Source organism: Mirounga angustirostris, unplaced genomic scaffold, assembly GCF_029215605.1.
Source record: "Mirounga angustirostris isolate CCGP_5_RB_7025 unplaced genomic scaffold, mMirAng1.0.hap1 SCAF_7, whole genome shotgun sequence".
NCBI lineage: Eukaryota > Metazoa > Chordata > Mammalia > Carnivora > Phocidae > Mirounga > Mirounga angustirostris.
The window spans coordinates 75,430,525-75,444,473 of NW_026991715.1; the positions used below are offsets into that span (position 1 = coordinate 75,430,525).

Sequence of the window (13,949 nt, forward strand, 5' to 3'; positions counted from 1 at the left end):
TCTCAGGATTGATCAAAGAAGGGTTCCTGTTGATCTTTTTTCATTTGGTAAAACCAGTCTTATTTTTTGAGCACTTACTGTGTAGAAGTAATCATGGTAGATGCTGTGGGGATACAAATATATGGATCCTGTCTTCAAGAGACACAGTAAGAAGCTGGCATTCTAAGAACAGAAGTAACATAGCTAAATGAGACTATGTAACCAAATGAGACTTTACCTTGTGATAACTTTTCATGCACTGGGAAAATATTTTATAGAGAGATGTTAAATATGTCCTGAGAAACGATACAGAGTGGTAGTTAAGAGGTCAGGCTCTTACTTTTCTTAATCTCTAAAATGGGTATAAGAGTTTCAACCTCATGGCTGCATTATCATCATGTTATGTGAAGTACTCAGCTGATGTCTAGAACATAGTAGTTTTCACTAAATGTAGCAATAACTGTCACCACTCTGTTCTCATACGGATTATGCTGATCTCTTCTTGTTCTGAAACCAGTTGTGTTTACTTTCTAATGATTTATTAGTACTCCCTCCTGTAGGCAGGAGAGGACCAGGGCAACAATATCACCTTGCTAACAGGATTATGCGCAGCATCCGCCCAAATCACCAAAGTCCAAATATATGGATTTGCTCAGAAGTCAGCATGTCTTAAAAGATGTTGTAAAGTTCCCTTAGACATCAGAAATAATGGGTCTGAGCAATTATGGCTTTCCATAAAAATAGCTTAGCTCCCTTGTTCTTAACCAGGGGAGGTAGCACCCAATTAAAGGGTATTTTAAAATACGTGAGTGTGCTTTTAGTGATGCTCTAGCATTCACTGGGAGCAGGACAGTCCTGCTCACTTAAGAATTGTCAGCCCGGGGCGCCTGGGTGGCTCAGTCGTTAAGCACCTGCCTTCGGCTCAGGTCATGATCCCAGGGTCCTGGGATCGAGCCCCACATCGGGCTCCCTGCTCGGCAGGGAGCCTGCTTCTCCCTCTCCCTCCCCTTGCTTGTGTTCCCTCTCTCGCTGTGTCTCTCTCTGTCAAATAAATAAATAAAATCCTAAAAAAAAAAAAAAAATTGTCAGCCCAAATGCTAGTAAGTACCCTGTTGAGAAACGCTGGGTAGCTAACATTTTTTTTTTAAAGATCTTATTTGAGAGAGAGAGAGAGAGAGAGACCATGAGAGCAGATTGAGGGACAGAGTGAGAAGCAGACTCCGCACTGAGCAGGGAGCCCAATGCGGGACTCGATCCCGGGACGCAGGATCATGACCTGAGCCGAAGGCAGCCACTTATCCGACTGAGTCACCCAGGCGCCCCTGCTAACATTTTTTAAAAAGGATTTTATTTATGCACTTGAGAGAGAGAGCATGAGGGGGGGTGGGGGTGGGCAGATGAGAGGGAGAAGCAGGTTCCCTGCTGAGCAGGTGGCCTGTCACTGGGATAAGGGGCCCAATCCCAGGACCCTGGAATCATGACCCAAGCCCGAGGCAGATGCTCAACTGACTGAGCCCTCCAGGCACCCCTAACATTTTTAATTTAAAAGGTATTTACATGGAAAACATGAAGTACAGTGGTTTGTGACAACCATTGGACTTTCCTAGTATGCAGATTATTCAGTATATCGAAAAACAATAGGATTAAATATGTTCCTATTATAAAGTTAGACACACTGGTGCTAAGACATACATTCCAGATTCATAGTTTCCAAAATGAGAGCATTGTAAGGTATAATAAAAAAGAAGATACAAAGATAAATATGTAGACAGGAGAGCATAGACTGTGGGTTTTTTATTTAAATCAGACTGACCAAGTAGGTAGCTCACATTTGGGGAAAAGTAAATAATTCCACCTAAGAAGTAGTGATAACCTTAGAGATATATTGCGAATGGATTCCTAAGGAATGAAGACGATGATCTAAGCAAAGCCTCCTTAATTGAAGAGATTTGTTAAAGCACTCTGAAGAGAAGGTTATTGGTCTTCAGACAGAGAATGCAGGCCAACAGGGTAATTCCAGACTAATCCATAGCCCCAGAGCTCTCCCAATCCTTGTTGTAGGATGTGCTGCACCCCCCTTGGAATTCTCTAAGACAGTGTTTCGTGATGCGTACTCTGGAGAGTATTTGCATCAAATTCACCTGGGATACTTATTTAAAAATGGAGATTTCCCAGGCTCCGCCTCAGATTTACCCAGTCAGAATCAACAAGGAATCTATGACTTAACGAGCTCTCTAGATAAATTTGTACACCTGTAAAGTTTGATGACCACCATTCTAAGAAGTAAGTTGGTCTATACAGAACCTTTCTATAAGGAGTCTTCCTCTGGCCTTTGCAGTGCAGTAAAATCTCAGTGAATTTACTAAAAATTCTAGCTATCCACAGGAGCGCAGACTTCTGAATTATACTGAGGCTTCCTCATGAACTGGCTGGTTAGTGTTCATGACCCACAAGTGAGGACCTAGACCAAGTCCATTTCACTCAAAATTGCCGTAAGAGATTGAGGCCAGCTTAGTATGCAAGCATACCCTTTGGATTCGGTAAACTCTCTGGATTCCGTGATGGGTTGAGGTCCCCTGCATAAGTGATGGAAGTATAAAGACCTAGACCAGACCTTGGAGCCTCTGGAGTTGCTGTGAACGGGAGTTGTTAGTGGAGAAGGCAGAGATCCCTGTTCCTTAAGAGTAACCAGGGGTGGGGCTCCTGGGTGGCTCAGTTGGTTAAGCGACTGCCTTCGGCTCAGGTCATGATCCTGGAGTCCTGGGATCGAGTCCCACATCGGGCTCCCTGCTCAGCAGGGGGTCTGCTTCTCCCTCTGCCCTCTTCCCTCTCGTGCTCTCTGTCTCTCATTCTCTCTCTCTCTCAAATAAATAAATAAAATCTTTAAAAAAAAAGAGTAACCAGGGGCTCAGTCTATGGCATAGTGTTTCTTTATTATCTATACTAAGAGGGTGGCCAGGGAGAGCAGGGAGTAGAGTTATTTGTACATTTTTCAGTTACATGTGCTTTTTATATTTCCTCCTTACCATGAAAATAGAAAATTGTGTTTATATCCAGCATAGCAAATAAAGTATTTTGATATAACTCCATTACTATAGTCAGTCATCATCAGAATCCTGGAATACAAATAATCTCATGCTAAGATGTGTAATAATACCTTGCATGCTTTGACACATGCATCTTTTCATAATATTTTATTTACAGAGATGTATCAAAGGGCTTGGTCTACAGCAGGGAATTGAAACTGGTAGCCAGAATTTTTATCTTCCAGGATTCGTCTCTTTTATATTCACCATCTCTTTGTCTTTAATTTTTTATGTCAAAATTTATCCAGTATTTCTTTCTATGTACCTGGAATAGAAAGGGCTGCTTCTATCAGAATTCAGACTAATATTTTTAGGCATGTGCAATGTATTGTAAATGTTTGAAAGCCTTTAAATGGGGAATGTGTGTTCTACTTTGTCACAAAGCCCATTACCCTGTCTTCATACTGACCTGACAGACTCGTTCACATCACCTAGCACATACTTTCATTTGAATTTTAGGCCCCAATCTACAAAGATAGACAAATATTATTTTCTGAAAATTCAGTTAGTCGTTTGAAAATTGGATCCTTTTAATGTATAAGTATATATGTAACAAATATATATATAACAAATACACACGCACACACACTTATAGCTGAGCTGCATACTGGATGTGTGTAGCATTAGGAGTTTCTCCACTGGTCCAAAATACGTGCCTATAAAATGATAGCAATATTGGGATTGGTGATGTCTATTGCATACCCTTGCCTTATAGTGTAAGAAAGGTGATGTGAGCATAATCACAAGGATCAAGTGTCCCTGGATTTTAGAACACACCAACTGGAGAGGACAAATATTCTTGAGGTATGGCAGGGCTATCTTTTTAGGGAATATCTACGCTCTTTATTAACCTGGGTTGGCAATATCAGCACCAAAACTTTTCCTTTAAAAACTGGCTGGAAAGTACTTTTGCAAAATAATTTTGTGAATCTCTCCTAATATCTTATGTAGTCTGGTTCCTTCCTTCTGACCCAGTGAAAGTATGAAGAGACTAAGTTTGTCACCAGGAAAAAAGTGCCAGTGGATTATAGGTGGTAGAAAATGGTTATTTCCCTGACCCACTGTAAGGCCATCTTGTTTTAAACTATTTAAAGCAGTGATTCTCTCAATATCAAGGAGTTTCAGAATCACCTGAGGGGCTTACAGCTTTTCAGTCTACAGCCATTCTTCCCTCTTCCTCCCACCATTTCCCTTTTACAGGCTTCTGAGTGTTCATTGTCTGCCTTCTCCCTGCATACTGCCTGGACCAGGAATCACTGAGCTAAAGTGTTAAAGCTTGGCCGGTTACATTGCCCAGTGGTTTGACATAACTTTGATTGCCAGCAAACATTATGCATATTTTTAGTAAAAAATGTTTAAATCATTGCAAATTCCTATATATGTCACACAAATTTTCAACAGTTCAAATTAGTGATCATTTTTCCCTAGCAGTATTATAAAACTAAATTATCGTCCATATGATATCTTACTGTAAACTTGAGTTTTAAATCGGTCAACCAAGTAATTAATCATTGTATGGGATTTTAGCCATAGAGTGTCTACATCACTAAGAAACAGTGTACCCCCTTGCTGAATATTCAGAGATCCAAAAGGAAAGGTTAACTTCGTTGACTGTTGAGTTTGAGGCTTCCCTTGCTTTCAAGAATCTTTTAATTATTGCAGTGACTGGTGCTGAATTATTCTCAAATAATGTTCTTGTGGTGAGACAGGATTCCTAGCCTCACAAATTAGAATTGTTTCCTTCTCTAGTCCTTCTGACAGTCATAATTATACCTCTTCAAATATTTCCAAAGATTAAATGTGATGAATAGTGATGTACATATTTGCAATTAAAATCTTTGCACAACACCCCAGTTGATTTCCAATTGAACTAGTGATAAACCACATCTTCTCTGTGTATGTATAACTTCTCCACATTCTCCTACAGACCAGTGTACTGAAGGTTTGTTTGCTATTCAAAATGGAAAGACAATAGGAAATAAAAGCTTAACAAAGAACATTCCAGCTAGTGCTGATAATCTGAAGATAATTCTAGAATGCTCTGGGGGAGGGGTTAGGTCCAGTAGCATGTATGTCATTTGCAGAAGCTCTCCAGGATCCAGATATTTAAAAATCGATGGAAAGAGAAATTAACCAACCATTTATTAATTTATCAAACAACTACTGTGCTAAGTGATTTACATAGGGTTTCATTTCATCCTCTTAAGAGTTACAAATTTTGTGGGGCACCTGGCTGTCTCAGTTGGAAGACCACATGACTCTTGATTTGGGGCCATGAGTTTGGGCCCCACATTGGGTGTAGAGATTACTAAAAAAAAAACTTAAAAAAATTTTAAAGAGTTGCTTGCATATTTTGCAACTAGGTAAGAGGGTATGAGGACCAATTTATAAATGAGAAGACTAAGGCTCAGAGAGATTAGGTAATTTACCCTGGCCCACACGGATAGCAAGGTTTTATTTGATTCTAATGTTCTTTTCAGTAGGCTGGTCTTATAAAATCTTCCACTCAGTAGTTTATATCTAGGTAGTTTAATTGAGAGGTGAATATGTATCTAAATTCAAAAAAGCACTAGAAATCAATATTATGTTTTGTATTGTTATACTCAATATCTTAATATGGCTGAAATTCTCTGATGAATGAGGTTTCCTGCTTATGTGAAAGAGAGTATTGTACACTGGAATTGGAAAATAATAGTTTTTTTTTTAACGGAGTTTCTTTAGACGTTTAAGTAGGCAGCAGAGAAGGCATAAATTAGCCATTTTTGAGTATGAAATTTTTAAGTTGTAGATTAAATAGTACATAACTGAGAAGTCCCTTATCATGTAGGAAATACAGAATTTTTTACTTAGGTAAGCAGCAATGTTCATCAATTCAAATGATCAATTTACACCAATTTTAAAAGAAGCTATAAAATCCATTCTTCTGTTTCACTGAATTATTTTCTAGGGCAAAGTGGGAAAATTCAATGAAAGGTACTGTTATTATTATTCCTGTTTTATAGACAAGGAAACTGAGGCACAGAGCAGTTCAGGTATTTGCTCAAGTTCACACAACTGGTAGCAGAGCTGAAATTCAAACTCAGATGTCTGCCTACAGAGCCATTCTCCTAATCACTAGACAACACTACCTCTTTAATATTTGAAAAGATTAAGGGGCGCCTGGGTGGCTCAGTCAGTTAAAGCGTCTACCTTCAGCTCAGGTCATGATCTCAGGGTCCTGGGATTGAGCTCTGCATCAGGCTCTCTGCTCAGCGGGGAGTCTGCTTCACCCTCTCCCTCTGTGCTCTCTCTCGCTTTCATTCTCTCTTAAATAAATAAATAAAATCTTAAAAAAAAAAAAGATTAAAATTGCTGTTAGCAGACATTTGTGAATTTGTTTTGCTTATATGGTTTCTGGAATGACATTTGATTTCACCTCACATTTTCATTTTGATTATTTGAAAATCAGCTTGCACAGGCAACTTTGTTATAATTCTTATTATTTAAGGCTTCTTATTAAGAACACGCTCAGTGGGAAGCTAGATGGTCGTGTGACAGGCCCATATCTCAGTTCCCACATAATTGGTTCTTCATGAACACCCTCTCGTTTTCCGTTAGAGTCCATCATCCTTGTAGAGATTGAGGTTGGAAGTTGGTTTTATAACACAAGGACTTAGAAAAGTTCTCAGGTTCTCTCACTCTCCATTGTTTGAAAACCCAACGGAAGCCAAGCTGAAAGGCTCTGAGACAGTTGTTCAGCAGAGCTTAGAATATTTTTTTTATATAATAATCATGCCATCAGTAACCATATATGCATTAATGAGCACATAATCTTTTAGGATTTAGAAAAATCTGTGCTCCTGCTACCAAGATTCCTGTTCCTGTATTGACTAGAACATAGATCTAGAACGTAGATTGAATCCAAAGAAAAATAATAAAATAATAATAAAAAGAATAAAAAAGAATAAAAATAAATAATAAAAAAGAATAAAATAAAGAAGAATAATCCATAATGTAAAATAATAGTACCCCTCTTTCCTTAAGAAAGCTAAATAACATTTGTGTTTAACTTCTCAAAGCAGTGGTCACCACAGAACTGCTCTACCATGGTGAGACTGAAGAAAGAGAAACTTACGAGGCTGTTGGTATTAATAAAATTTTTTTTTAAGATTTTATTTTATTATTTATTTGAGGGAGAGAGAGTGAGAGAGAGAGCATGAGAGGGGGGAGGGTCAGAGGGAGAAGCCAACTCCCCGCTGAGCAGGGAGCCCGATGTGGGACTAGATCCTGGGATGCCAAGATCATGACCTGAGCGAAGGCAGTCACTTAACTGACTGAGCCACCCAGGCGTCCCTTGTATTAATAAAATTTTTAAAAATCACTGATTTGAATTGATTTACCATGTGCTAGGCACTGAGCCAAGCACTTTATAAACATACCCTCATTTAATCCTTACTGTTTTTATACCATTTAACAAATTAAAAACTCATGTTTGGAAAAGTTGAGCAGCTTGCTGAAATTACATAGCTGGAATTGGACCCCAGGTGTGTGGGACTCCAGAGGCTGAATACCCCTATTGCCCATTTGAACATCTCTCATTGGGTACATTATTTAATAAGCTTCACATCATTATAGCACAGAATATCAGAGTTGCTGAACTATAGAATTCTCAAGCCTGACAGCTTACCGATGAGGAAACTGTGTTCAAGGAGGTTAAGACTCAAGTTCACACAGCTTGTCAAAGGCAGTCAATCTTCCTCACTGTTCATTATTCTATTCTGAAATTGCTTGACTCACAGTCTTAGGAAAATCCTGGCCAGACAGACTTTTTCTAGGTAGGGATAAGAAGAAGAGAATAGGCTGTCTTTTCCAGGTCTAACCTCTTTACTTTATCTTGGGCAAAGTCAGACACAGTTGGAATTATTTCATGCCCAGGATCCCTAGAAGCATGAACACAACTTCAGAAAAAAAGCTGCCTTTCTACTCTTTAATGACTGAATGGGGCTCTGTGGGGCTTGCCTTTTCCTTTGCCCACAAAATAATTATCATTCCAGAAAACAGAACAAAACAAAAACACTGGAAAACTGGAGTGTGCAAAGCAGTGAAAATTGCCTTGTACGGAAGTTCAATTTCATGCCTTTTGTGGATTTTTTTTGTTTTGAGCATTTGGGGTGGCCCAGTGTCAGAGCTTGTAATCAGACACTCACAGGGTGTGGCCAAAACTTCTGTAATCTCTGGCATGGATTTATCTCACAGATGAGCCCTGGCTATTGTCATGTTTGCCAGGCAACGTTTGGATGTTTATTTTGAGGTTTGCCCACACGTTGCATCAGAGGCCAAAACTTATGTGCTCTCCACTTTCCAGAGCAAGAAGAGCTGAGATTTCTATTTTTATCTTAAGTCTGTGTGTCCTTTTTAATATATTTTGTGAATGTACAGTGTACTCAGTTGAGATGGATCCTCCTGTGTCCCGCAGAGAGTGTTCGGATTGCCTCATTTTGCAGTACTTTCCTTCATTTCACCTACTGCACTCAAGACTGAGTATCTCTTCCCACCTCTGAGGCTTGCTCAGGCTGTTTTGCTTGCCTGGAATGACTGTCCTGTCTCAGCCTCCTTCTCTCTTTTTTTTTTTCTTTTGAAAATCCAAATATTTTAATTTTTGGAGAAAGGGGAGTCCACTTGTTATAACAAAATTCATGGGCATCGCTGTCATATCTGTGCTCAAATCCAAGCTCTGCTACTTCTTAACTGTGAAATCTTAGATAAGTTACTTAAATTCTCTGAGCCTCAGTTTCCTCATTTATAAAATGCAGATAATAATGGTTACCTCCAAGGATTTTTTTGAAGATACACTGACATCAGATATGCAAAGCACCTGTCACCATTTCTGGTACATGGGAGATTCTATAGTCCCTGCCTCCCTGTTGACGACACCACAGTAAATAATAGTTTCATTCTCTTCTGTGAAGCCTTTCCTAACCATCTTCCAAACACACGTCTCAGAAGTAGTCTCCCTCTTCTCGTCTCTTGTAACATCACCTTGTACTTAAGATCCTATCACAATCAACCTTGTCTCGTATTATGTACACGCTGGAGTGTAAGTTGGTGCCTTTAGTAGATCTCCCGGCACAAAGTAGATCTGCGTGTTCTCCCCCCAAAGAGATGGCTCCACTTCATTCTTAGATGATTCATTGTTTATGTTTCACTGGAATCATGTTTTGGGTTACGATTAAACACGTTCTTTGTTAGGTGACTGTATTGAAGGCCTCCTTAAGAACATCATTATTATGCTAAATAATTAAAGGCATTGGAAGAATGTATGTCATGGTGTGACAGCATGGCAAACAATAGACAAACTTAAACCTTGGAATATTCACTTCCTGGAGTGAATAATCGGTCATTACAGAAAGAAAAATGTAAACCTGGGTCCATAAATGGTATTTCTGAGGAATGTCCCTGCTTTCCTCAGAAAGCCCCTCTTCTGCTGCCCATTGTTTGTTCCAGATGTTGTACTGGAAGTGGCTTAGGGATGTTTTTGTGTATATATGTGCTTTTTAAAGTAGTACAAGTCCCTTTTGAAGACAGCGGTGATGGAAATGACTAGATATTTAAATTATGTTTTTCTAACTTGTGCTTTGAATAAAATTTCTGATAATTGAGTAAAACTTATGTAAGACTGCTTTTGAGCCATCAGATAATACTCTTGTGTTTATTCATGCACAAATTCATAATTTATTTAACAAATACTTGTGAGGCAACTACTGTTGCCAGGCTCTGGGGACGTGCAGCAGCTGAGACAGGTATGGCCCCTGACCTTGTGGAGTTCAAGTTCAGGTCTGTCTTAAAAGTTCTATGAGGAAAGAACTTATTTATAAAAAAAATCCATCATTTTCTTTCATTATTTGAGATTGTTATTAAATAAGAATCTTATTGTGGTTCAGTAACAAATGATTTGGTTTTCTCATGTACATCTAGCAGAACTAGTTTTAAAAGTTAAGAATCATTTAATTTAGAAAAGGTTTAATATTTATTTTGTGTTTTGCCTAAATTGCCCTAATATTTGGTATCTAACTTGACCCTCACAATAACTCTGTAGGGTGCATGGTATTCCCATTATGGGAAAGGAGATGCTTAGCAGGTTTAATGGGCTTGCTTGTGGAGTCAGGCCACTGAGAAGCCAGAAGACTGAAACTTGAGTTTTCTAATGTATTAATTATGTTCCTGATTTTAGCTTAAAAAAAAAAAAAGGAGGTATTAAACGATATCTTTGGGGCTCCAGGGTGGCTCAGTTGGTTGTGTCCCGTTCTTGATTTTGGCTCAGGTCATGATCTCAGGGTCCTGGGATTGAGCCTCCTGTTGGGCTCAGCAGGGAGTCTGCTTGAGATTCTTTCCTTCTGCCCCTGCCTCTGCTCTTGCTCAAGCTCACTCTCTCTCTCAAACAAGTTAAGTCTTCAAAAACAAAACCTATATCTTTGTTAAAATGAAACTTTAATTGATGATTAGAAAACGGAAACAAAGATTGGAATCAATGGTGATTTTTTTTTTTAAGTTTTATTTAAGTAATCTCTACCCCCAATGTGGGGCTTGAATTCACAACCTGAGATCAAGGGTTGCATGCTCTTCTGACTGAGCCAGCCAGGCGCCCTTCAACAGTGATTTTTTTTAGCTCCTCTCTGCTACTATATACTTAGCACTGTGGTAGACACTGTGGGGAGCAGAAATGACCCCTGTCTCATGATCATTTTATAGCTTCACTGATAACAAGTGACATATACTTAGAAATGAGCTCAGGAACCCTCTAACACAGCATGTGACAAAGTGCCCAAGTGAGAAGTACAAACGTTTATAGGGGTTGAGAAAGTAATATGAGCTAAAGCAGATTCACATGGTGTATCTTGAGCTAAATCTTCAAGGGTAGGGATGGGTGGGGCTGAGCAGAGAAAAGCCTTCCTAGGCAGTAGGAATACCAAGATGAGAGGCCCAGAGAAGGGAGCATGACGGTGATGGTGGTGGTAATACTAACTAGCGTTTGCCCATTGCTTACCACTTGCCAGACAGTGTTATTACTAGTTCGTATACATTAACTCACTTATTCTTAACCCGAATGGGGTGAGAATTATTACTATTCCCATTTCACAGATGAGGACACTGAGGCACCATAACTTACTTGAGGTTGCTCATGAATTCACTGTCAGCTGAAATTCCACCGGATGTTCTTGAGCCCAGAGGCCCCTCACACTCTTTTTTTTTTTTTTTCATTTTTTTATTCTTATGTTAATCCCCATACATTACAACATTAGTTTTAGATGAAGTGTTCCATGATTCATTGTTTGTGCATAACACCCAGTGCTCCATGCAGAATGTGCCCTCCTCAATACCCACCACCAGGCTAACCCATCCTCCCACCCCCCTCCCCTCTAGAACCCTGTTTGTTTTTCAGAGTCCATCGTCTCTCATGGTTCGTCTACCCCTCCTATTTCCCCCGCTTCATTCTTCCCCTCCCGCTACCTTCTTCTTCTTCTTTTTTTTTTCCTTAACATATATTGCATTATTTGTTTCAGAGGTACAGATCTGAGATTCAACAGTCTTGCACAATTCACAGCGCTTAACAGAGCACATACCCTCCCCAGTGTCTATCACCCAGTCCCCCCATCCCTCCCACCCCAACCCCCACTCCAACAACACTCAGTTTGTTTCCTGCGATTAAGAATTCCTCATATCAGTGAGATCATATGATACATGTCTTTCTCTGTTTGACTTATTTCACTCAACATAATACCCTCCAGTTCCATCCACGTCGTTGCAAATGGCAAGATCTCATTCCTTTTGATGGCTGCATAATATTCCATTGTGTATATATACCACATCTTCTTTATCCATTCATCTGTCGATGGACATCTTGGCTCTTTCCACAGTTTGGCTATTGTGGACATTGCTGCTATAAACATCGGGGTGCACGTACCCCTTCGGATCCCTACTTTTGTATCTTTGGGGTAAATACCCAGTAGTGCAATTGCTGGATCATATGGTAGCTCTATTTTCAACTTTTTGAGGAACCTCCATACAGTTTTCCAGAGTGGCTGCACCAGTTTGCATTCCCACCAACAGTGTAGGAGGGTTCCCCTTTCTCCGCATCCCCGCCAACATCTGTCGTTTCCTGACTTGTCCATTTTAGCCATTCTGACTGGTGTGAGGTGGTATCTCATGGAGGTTTTGATTTGGATTTCCCTGATGCCAAGCGATATTGAGCACTTTTTCATGTGTCTGTTGGCCATTTGGATGTCTTCTTTGGAAAAATGTCTGTTCATGTCTTCTGCCCATTTCTTGATTGGATTCTTTGTTCTTTGGGTGTTGAGTTTGATGAGTTCTTTATAGATTTTGGATACTAGCCCTTTATCTGATATGTCATTTGCAAATATCTTCTCCCATTCTGTCGGTTGTCTTTTGGTTTTGTTAACTGTTTCCTTTGCTTTGCAAAAGCTTTTTATCTTGATGAAGTCCCAATAGTTCATTTTTGCCCTTGCTTCCCTTGCCTTTGGCGATGTTTCTAGGAAGAAGTTGCTTCGGCTGAGGTCAAAGAGGTTGCTGCCTGTGTTCTCCTTTAGGATTTTGATGGACTCCTGTCTCACATTGAGGTCTTTCAACCATTTGGAGTCTATTTTTGTGTGTGGTGTAAGGAAGTGGTCCAGTTTCATTCTTCTGCATGTGGCTGTCCAATTTTCCCAACACCATTTGTTGAAGAGACTGTCTTTGTTCCATTGGACATTCTTTCCTGCTTTGTCGAAGATTAGTTGACCATAGAGTTGAGGGTCCATTTCTGGGCTCTCTATTCTGTTCCATTGATCTATGTGTCTGTTTTTGTGCCAGTACCATGCTGTCTTGATGATGACAGCTTTGTAATAGAGCTTGAAGTCCGGAATTGTGATGCCACCGGCTTTGCTTTTCTTTTTCAATATTCCTCTGGCTATGCGGGGTCTTTTCTGGTTCCATACAAATTTTAGGATTATTTGTTCCATTTCTTTGAAAAAAGTGGATGGTATTTTGATGGGGATTGCATTGAATGTGTAGATTGCTCTAGGTAGCATTGACATCTTCACAATATTTGTTCTTCCAATCCATGAGCATGGAACGTTTTTCCATTTCTTTGTGTCTTCCTCCATTTCTTTCATGAGTATTTTATAGTTTTCTGAGTACAGATCCTTTGTCTCTTTGGTTAGATTTATTCCTAGGTATCTTATGGTTTTGGGTGCAATTGTAAATGGGATCGACTCCTTAATTTCTCTTTCTTCTGTCTTGTTGTTGGTGTATAGGAATGCCACTGACTTCTGTGCATTGATTTTATATCCTGCCACTTGACTGAATTCCTGTATGAGTTCTAGCAGTTTTGGGGTGGAGTCTTTTGGGTTTTCCACATAAAGTATCATATCATCTGCAAAGAGTGAGAGTTTGACTTCTTCTTTTCCAATTTGGATGCCTTTGATTTCTTTTTGTTGTCTGATTGCTGTGGCTAGGACTTCCAATACTATGTTGAATAGCAGTGGTGATAGTGGACATCCCTGCCGCGTTCCTGACCTTAGGGGGAAAGCTCTCAGTTTTTCCCCATTGAGAATAATATTTGCTGTAGGTTTTTCATAGATGGCTTTTATGATATTGAGGTATGTACCCTCTATCCCTATACTCTGAAGAGTTTTGATCAAGAAAGGATGCTGTACTTTGTCAAATGCTTTTTCTGCATCTATTGAGAGGATCATATGATTCTTGTTCTTTCCTTTGTTAATGTACTGTATCACATTGATTGATTTGCGGATGTTGAACCAACCTTGCAGCCCAGGGATAAATCCCACTTGGTCATGGTGAATAATCCTTTTAATGTACTGTTGGATCCTATTGGCTAGTATTTTGGTG

General features: G+C 39.6%; 1 protein-coding gene across 21 annotated transcripts in view; it reads left to right on the forward strand.

The window, feature by feature from the left end:
* The window catches only part of CAST (calpastatin), a 117,874-nt gene that overhangs the window by 42,346 nt on the left and 61,579 nt on the right, over positions 1–13,949 (forward strand). The gene's annotated exons all lie outside the window — the stretch shown is intronic.